General features: G+C 38.4%; 1 long non-coding RNA gene across 1 annotated transcript; it reads right to left on the bottom strand.

The window, feature by feature from the left end:
- Positions 1-3,210: 3,210 nt before the first annotated feature.
- LOC130592221 (uncharacterized) lies at positions 3,211-5,129 on the bottom strand. The gene is made up of 3 exons (XR_008970476.1): positions 4,917-5,129; positions 4,414-4,470; positions 3,211-3,521 (listed from the first exon to the last, which is right to left on the bottom strand). It is a non-coding gene; the product is annotated as an uncharacterized LOC130592221 (long non-coding RNA).
- Between the last annotated feature and the right edge of the window lie 3,499 nt (positions 5,130-8,628).

Here is an 8,628-nt window from a genome sequence, read left to right as displayed (position 1 = left end):
CAATGGTAATTCTAGATCTGAAATTTAGAACTTACCAAAGAGATGAAGAAAGTGAATTATGTGAGAATTTCTGGGTGTTTGGGGATATATATATGTATGTAAATCTAGGGTTTCACTAAAAGATAAGTATTTTAAAAAATTTCAGAATTTTCTTTTCTCTCTATCTTTCTCTTTGAACGAAAAAAAAAATCTGATTTTAAAAAAAAATCTCATTTCGAATTTTTTTTTTAAAAACATAAAAATCTGATTTAATAAATAAAATAGTTTCATAAAAATCTAATTTGTTATGATTTTACTTTATTTTTCAGAATTTTATATTTATAAAATCTTATTATAACAAAATAAATTTTATAAAATAGTTACAAAAATTTGGGATATTACATCTACTCTCCCTTAAAAGAAAGTTCGTCCTCGAACTTTAACGTTATCGTTCGCTACTAATATGCAAACAAAAAGTTAGTATCACATTCTACCCCCTTAAAGAGTTTCGTCCCCGAAACTCAAGCGTACCTGCTGAAAAAGTTCGGGATATCGATTTTTCATATCATCTTCGGCTTCCCAAGTAGCCTCTTCAGAAGTTTGACTTGACCATAACACCTTGACCAATTTTACCGCCTTGTTCCGGGTACTTCTCGTTTTGGTATCAAGGATCCTAACTGGGCGTTGCTCAAAGGATAAGGTTTCATCTAGTTCAATGGTTTCAGGTTGAATGATATGGGTAGGATCATGGACATATTTTCGAAGTTGAGACACATGAAAGACGTTATGGACATTAGCTAACTCCATTGGTAAGGCTAATCTATAGGCTACTTCCCCAATTCGTTCCAAGATCTCATATGGTCCAATGTAACGTGGACTCAACTTTCCTTTCCTACCAAATCTCATGACCCCCTTTGTTGGTGACACTTTTAGCAAAGCCTTCTCCCCAACCTCAAATTCCATCTCCCTTCTATTCTGATCTGCGTAAGCCTTTTGTCTATCTTGAGCTGCCCTCATGTGCTCCTGAATAAGCCTAACTTGTTTCGTTGTTTCTTCAATCATCTCAGGCCCTAAAGTCATCGTCTCACTTATGTCACTCCAACACAAAGGACTCCTACATTTTCGCCCATACAATGCTTCATACGGTGCCATCTTTATGCTTGAGTGATAACTGTTGTTATACGAAAACTCTATAGTTGGCAAATAATCATCCCAAGATCCTCCAAAGTCTATCACACATGCTCTCAACATATCCTCCAATGTTTGAATTGTTCTCTCTGTCTGTCCATCTGTTGCAGGGTGGAAAGCTGTACTAAATTTGAGCAATGTCCCAAAGGCTTGTTGTAACCTCTCCCAAAACTTGGACAAAAATCTCGAGTCTCTATCTGAAACGATATCCTTTGGTACTCCATGCAGTCTAACAACCTCTCGCACATATGCACTAGCCAACTGTTGCATACTCCATGTATCCTTCATTGCTATAAATCTGGGCGACTTTGTCAATCGATCCACTATAACCCATATGGCATTCTTAGCTGACTTAGTAAGTGGTAATCCCATCACAAAATCCATTGAAATAGACTCCCATTTCCAACTCGGACTTCTAAAGGTTGCATCATTCCACCAGGTCTCATATGCTGAATCTTCACTTTCTGACACGTCAAACACTTTGCAACAAACTCTGCCACTTCACGTTTCATGTTTTTCCACCAAAAATGCTGCTTCAAATCCTTATAAAGTTTATCTCCTCCAGGATGCACAGAATATGGCGTATTATGAGCTTCTTCCAAAATCTTTCTTTTTAACTCCTCATCCTTAGGAACACACCATCTTCCCTTGTACTTCACAACACCATTTTCATCAATGTCAAACTCGATGACAACTCCATCTTCTTTCATTTTCTTTATCTTCACCATCCACTCATCACTACTTTGCTTCTCTCGAATCTCATCGAATAAGGTGGGTTGCACGCATAATGCATTCAATTGAGCTTCCACTTGCCCTTGCTCCATGACTTCTAAACTCATTCTCCTGAAATCTTCACACAATCTCTCTGATAACACCATCATGTTCATCGAATGACTAGTCTTCCTACTCAATGCATCAGCAACTTTATTCACTTTACCCTCATGATACAAAATCTCTAAATCATAATCCTTAATGAGTTCAAGCCATCTCCTCTGTCTCATGTTCAACTCCTTCTGAGTAAATATATATTTCAGACTTTTATGATCGGTGAAAATCTTACATGACACACCATACAAATAATGTCTCCAAATCTTCAATGCGAATACTACAGCAGCTAATTCTAAATCATGAGTAGGGTAATTCTGTTCATAAGGCTTAAGTTGTCTCGAAGCATATGCTACCACTTACCATGTTGCATCAATACACATCCTAACCCATTCTTAGAAGCGTCACTATACACCTCAAAACCTTCTAATCCAGATGGTAACGTCAAAACTGGTGCTGAAGTAAGTCTTTGCTTCAATTCCTGAAAAGCTTTCTCACACCTCTCATCCCACTGAAATCGAGTTGTTTTCTTCATCAAATTTGTCAAAGGTTGAGCTACTTTTGAGAAATCTTGCACAAACCTCCTATAGTAGCCAGCAAGTCCTAAGAAACTTCTAATCTCAGTCACATTACTAGGTCTCACCCATTCTGTTACTGCTTGTATCTTTGATGGATCTACAACAACACCTTCCTTCGAAATCACATGACCTAAAAATGCAACTTTCTCAAGCCAAAACTCACATTTTGATAACTTAGCACACAACCTTTTCTCTCGAAGTATCTCCAAAACTTTCCTTAAATGACCTTCATGCTCTTCTTTGTCCTTCGAATACACCAATATATCATCTATGAACACCACCACAAATCTATCTAAATACGGCTGAAATGTTCTATTCATAAGATCCATAAATGCTGCAGGTGCATTAGTAAGTCCAAATGGCATCACTGTGAACTCATAATGCCCATACCTTGTACGAAACGCTGTTTTTGGTATATCTTCCTCCAAAATTCTCAATTGGTGATACCCAGACCTCAAATCAATCTTAGAGAAAATTCCAGCACCCTTAAGTTGATCAAATAAATCCTCAATCCTAGGCAATGGGTACTTATTCTTTATTGTGACATTATTCAACTCTCTGTAATCGATACACAACCTCAATGTTCCATCCTTCTTTCGAACAAATAACACTGGTGCTCCCCAAGGTGAAACACTTTGTAACACCCCCAAAACCCACGCGCGCCTACCACTGCTGCGTCGCGTTGACTTTGGGCGCGTTACCGCCGCGATGGAACGCAAGGCATAATAACGGTTAACGATAACTTAAAACATTAACTTGAAAACTAAAATGCAGCGGAATTAAAATATAAATACAACTCGGGAATCATCAATGACCCCTTTCATTCAAACCACAAACCATATATAAGTCTTGGAAAAACCAATAATACTTATTTCAAAATGCTTTAAATGTAAATACCCAAGCCTAGTCCCCGTATGCTCGAGATTATGCAGCAGCACCAGCACACCTAGTCTGCTCCCATTGTAGCATCAATGGTTCATCGCAGTTCATCAAACACATAATAACACACAATCAGCTATGCTGAGTACGTAATGAACCATTGAATACATGTAAACATAAATGATGCACACTGAACAATCTTAAGCATGATGCTACACTATGTTACATCCTTTATCCTTTAACCTTTAATCTTTAATTGGCATCGAACGGGCACCGTCATCTTACTAGAATCATACGGGCTACTGAATCCTTAACAGACACTAGGTCTGTTAGATGAAATGCAAATACGGTTTCGAGCCGTCTCACACCCATCACCTTAGTATGCATACCCCCAAGATCGAACGGAACCTTCCGCCTACTTGAGTGTCAAAAATATAAGGACACTACTGTCGTCACAGTAGGCCTGCGTAGGAGCGTAGGACAAGTCCCACACTCCCCCCATTGTTCATCACTTGTAGGGAGTCCAGCTACAAGATATTGCCATAATTCATTTTAATATTAACCATTCATTTCATAACCACATATCGTATCTCTTGTAACACTCTTGTTACACTATGGATACATAGAATCAATTACCTGTTCTCTTCATTAAAATGCTCAAATCGTATCTCTTGTAACAACCTTGTTACACTATGGATACATAGAATCATTTACCTGTCCTCTTATGCTCAAATCATATCTCTTGTAACAACCTTGTTACACTATGGATAGATTAAAAATGCTCTTTGAAATACTACGATAGAATTACGCATTCCCATGCAACATATCAATTTCAATTACAAATGTCTAACCAGACAATCTCAATCAATCAAACATTCCCTATCATGCTTCTAGGTTCCAATAACATAGATTGTAACCTAATCATGATACTAATACTTGGGATTAAACTGGTACGCGTACGTACCTTGTAACGGAGAATTTTCGCTGTCTTAATCGAACGTTCCGCTTATGAAATTGGGACCTAAACCGTTAAATAAAAGCTTTAGTGCTACGTCGTTGGTAATATTAACAACTACTACGTAACTAAGACTATACGGTTTAATAATTCGAAGTAAACGATTAATAAACCCCTTGTTTAAGAATTTTCGTTACTTTTCTCTCATAGAGTGTTTAACGTCTTTTAAGGAGTCAAAGCTAGTGAACATACTCATATTAGTTAGTGTCATTAGTCCACTATCTTTACCAAACTAGTTAACTTATAAGTCCAACCATGTTTTATGTCCAAATCTTATGTCCAAACTTATGTCCAAAACTCTTAGGTCCGATCCAGTATTATGTCCAAAAGTCAGATTCACAACTTTAGTCAGAATAATAAAATAAACTCATTAACTTGAATTATTAATTAACTAATTATACTTAACATAATTATGAAAACAGAATTTATTAATTATTTAATACAATATATACCTATTGGTTTTGAACCACTAGACTCGCCGGCGGGGCAACTCCGGCGACCCACTAGCTGCGCACCACCACAGCAGCCTCACGGCCCGGACCGCTCGCACACCACTCTAGTGCTCGTCGCGCAGCCTTCGCACCCACTCCAACGCGAACCTTGTCGCTCGCACGTCTTCGCACAGCACTCGAGCTTCGTCGCTCGTCTCGAACACCGCACACACACACGCCCTTAGCCTTACTCGTCGCGCACAGCGTCGCAACTTGCTCGCCCTCGCTCGCACCCTCGACTTCACTCACTGCACAATACTCGCACGTCGCTCGCACCCTCGAGCTTCGTCGCTCGTCTCGAACACCGCACAGCGTCACTCACTCGCACACCTCGACGATGACCCGCGAAGGGACCTGGTGAAGGAGACGAAGTGAGGAACGATTGGCGAGAGAGAGAGAGAGAAGATGAAGAGCAGCGAGAGGGAAGGAAAGAACAGCGAGAGAGAGAGAGAGAGAGAGAAGGAAGGCAGATGACGGCTGAGGGAGAAAGGAAAATTTAGGGTTTCTCAACTTCCTCATCTTATTTCCTTTTTATAACCTTCTAAAAGTGGTAACTCTAGATCGGGTAACTCGGTTTAACTTTTATAAATCCGAAATTAACACAACCGACTCGTATTAATAATATTATATTCTTATTATTCTGTAAATAATACTAAATCCTTTTTATTAACTTCTTTATATTTCCTTAATTAATACAAATAAATTCTCAAAATACGGAGTATTACACACTTGGCCTAATGTACCCTTTCTCCAATAATTCCTCCAATTGCACTTTCAACTCTTGCATCTCTGCAGGTGCCATCCTATATGGTGCCTTAGAAATAGCTCCAGTTCCAGGCACTAGGTCAATCTTAAAATCCATTTCTCTCACTGGCGGCATCCCTGGAATTTCTTCTGGAAAAACATCTTGGAACTCACTCACCACAAGTATTTGAGATATCTCTCCATCCTCCACACTCACATCCTTCACATGGCACAAATATATGGGATAGCCCTTCCTAATATAGGTTTTGAATGACATGGCTGACACAATACTGACTCCAGGTTTAGAAACAATTCCTTGATAGGATATTCTATTTCCCTTTGGCCCCCTAAGAGACACCTTTTGAGTATGACACTCTATCCTAGCTCTATACTTAGCAAGCCAATCCATCCCCAATATTACATCAAAGTCGGGTAGGTCAAACTGAATAAGATCAGCCGGCAAATCAGATCCTAATATGGTAATGGGTATGTCTTGGTATAGAGAACTACAAGGAACTACTTCTCCTGAAGGTATTGTAATGAAAGTTTGACACAAGATTGAGGGTTTTAGATCTAACTTTTCAACAAATGAACGAGCTATGAAAGAATGAGACGCCCCAGAATCAAAAAGCAAGTAAGCAGGGTTAGAGTTTACGAGGAAAGTACCCGTCACAACATTGGCGTTGGTGTCTGCTTCATTCTGGCTCATAACATAGATTCTTCCATTGTTGCCTCGAGCACCATTTCCATTGCCGTTCTGATTGTTGTTTCCTCCATTTGCTCGATTGTTATTCTGACCATTATGCTGAGTATTGTTCCCCCCTTGAGCATTCGAAGTCTGACCCTGTGAGTTGTTGTTGTTGTAGGGACGGTTATTGTTATTCTGGTTCTGATTAGGCCCATGACCATTCCTATTTCCCCCATTGTTCCCATTTTGTCCATTATTCTGACGCTTGGGACACTGATTAGCCTTATGCCCTTTCTCTCCACAAGCATAACAAGTTATTGGGTCTCCTTGACAGGTAAATCCTGGGTGGCTTTTGTTACACTTTCTACAAGTAGGGTTCTGGGTACGGGATCCTTGCTGGTTTGATCTCCCCTGACCTTGGTAGTTGCTACGATTCCCTTGATAATTACCACCACCATTAGTCAGATTATTGCCCCCATTATTATTGTTACCCCCATATCGAGGTTTCTTGTCATTTCCATGGTCATTTTGGTTGTTAGGTGGGTCTTTTCTCTTATTCCTCCCCATAACTTCCTCTTCACGCCTCAAAATCCTCTCATATTAGAAGCCTTAGCATAAGCCTCCTGAAAAGTTGCAGAAGTTGCTCCTCCAAGTCTGGTCTGAATTCTAAATGCTAATCCATCCTCAAACTTTTGAGCCTTGGCTCTCTCATCTGGCACAACATTAGGACAAAATCTAGCTAACTCATTAAACTTTTGGGCATACTCCTGCACAGACATAGTACCTCCCTGGTTAAATCTAGTGAACTCATTGTATTTCTGCCTCCTAATATGTTCAGGGAAAAACCTATCCTTAATAGCAACTTAAAATCATTCCAATTAAAGTTTTCCTGAGCTCTAACAATAGGTCCTTGACTCTCCCACCAAGTGTCTGCATCCTCCCTCAATAAAAGGTAGCTTGGTCTACTTTTTGAGCTTCAGGTGTCCCTGAGCAGTGAATAACTTATCAAAGTCTCTTAGCCAGTTCTCTAAGAGAAAGGAGTCTTCCTTTCCTACAAAGATTGGAGGTTTAAGGGTTGCTAACTTCTTTGCCATAGCAGCTTGTGGGTCCTCTCCACCATTATTCCCTAATTGGTTTTGTAACACTAAACCCATACGTTGCGAAAGTTGTTCAAGAGATCTCAGTCTCTCAAGCAGTTGTTCAGGGGTTTCAGCCATTTGTTCAAAAGTCCTCCTACGAGATCTAGTGTATACTTGATAGGTTTGCATACAATTCCTGCACATCGCATTGGTATTACTACATCTATTCACCCATACATGGTCTTGCACATCGTTTTATTTACTCAATACAAACTTTCATCATAAGAAAATTTCATGACTCAACCAAACTATATTTCATCATAACATTTCAAGACAACCTTTGCATGCTTCCACATAACATCAATTTGACAAGTAAGCAATAATTATAACAAGAACTTAAACTCTAATCAACTCAAATAGTCAAGTAATAAGATTCATAATTAAAACACATAAATAGGAACTTAGAGAATTTTCAATACTACTAAATAACTTCGTATACGACCTTAATATAAAATCTCTAAATCCTATGGTCGGTCATCCGAGCACAACATTTTCTTGTAGTTACAACATCTAAACATACAAGAACGAAAAGAAACAATTAATAAGCACCTGAAATAAGTGCTTTCACATTAAGGCACATAAACCCTTTTCGATCCCACTCTCACAATTTATTTTAATGTTTATTACTTAATTTAACCTTAGACTCGTAATTATTTATCAAATTTTATTAACTCCTAATTTATATTTATTAATTATAACCTAAGCTCTGAATACCAATTTGTAACACCCCAAAACTTTGGTTCTAAAACTTTATAAAATATTCACTTTTCATTAAAATATCTGACCAAACCTTTAGGGTGTTACCGCCGCATCTATTGTTCAAAATAAATGCAAGGCTAATTATTAGAAATAAAAATTTTACTCACAAACCAAAGTATCAAAATAAACCAAACTAAGTTGTCTACTTTATACCAAACAAAACTAAACAATCTCAAATGGCAGTACTGTAGTGTTTATTAAACTAGGTGAACTTAAAAACTATAAATTCACTCATTCCTGCAACGTAGTCCCTTTCACCAACCTGCACAATATAAATAGAAAAAGAGCAAAGAAAAACAAAAACACAAAAATTAGCGAAAGCTAAGTAATTACAACTCCATCC

This window comes from Beta vulgaris, chromosome 7, assembly GCF_026745355.1.
Source record: "Beta vulgaris subsp. vulgaris cultivar EL10 chromosome 7, EL10.2, whole genome shotgun sequence".
NCBI lineage: Eukaryota > Viridiplantae > Streptophyta > Magnoliopsida > Caryophyllales > Amaranthaceae > Beta > Beta vulgaris.
This window is presented reverse-complemented; position numbering and strand designations above follow the sequence as displayed.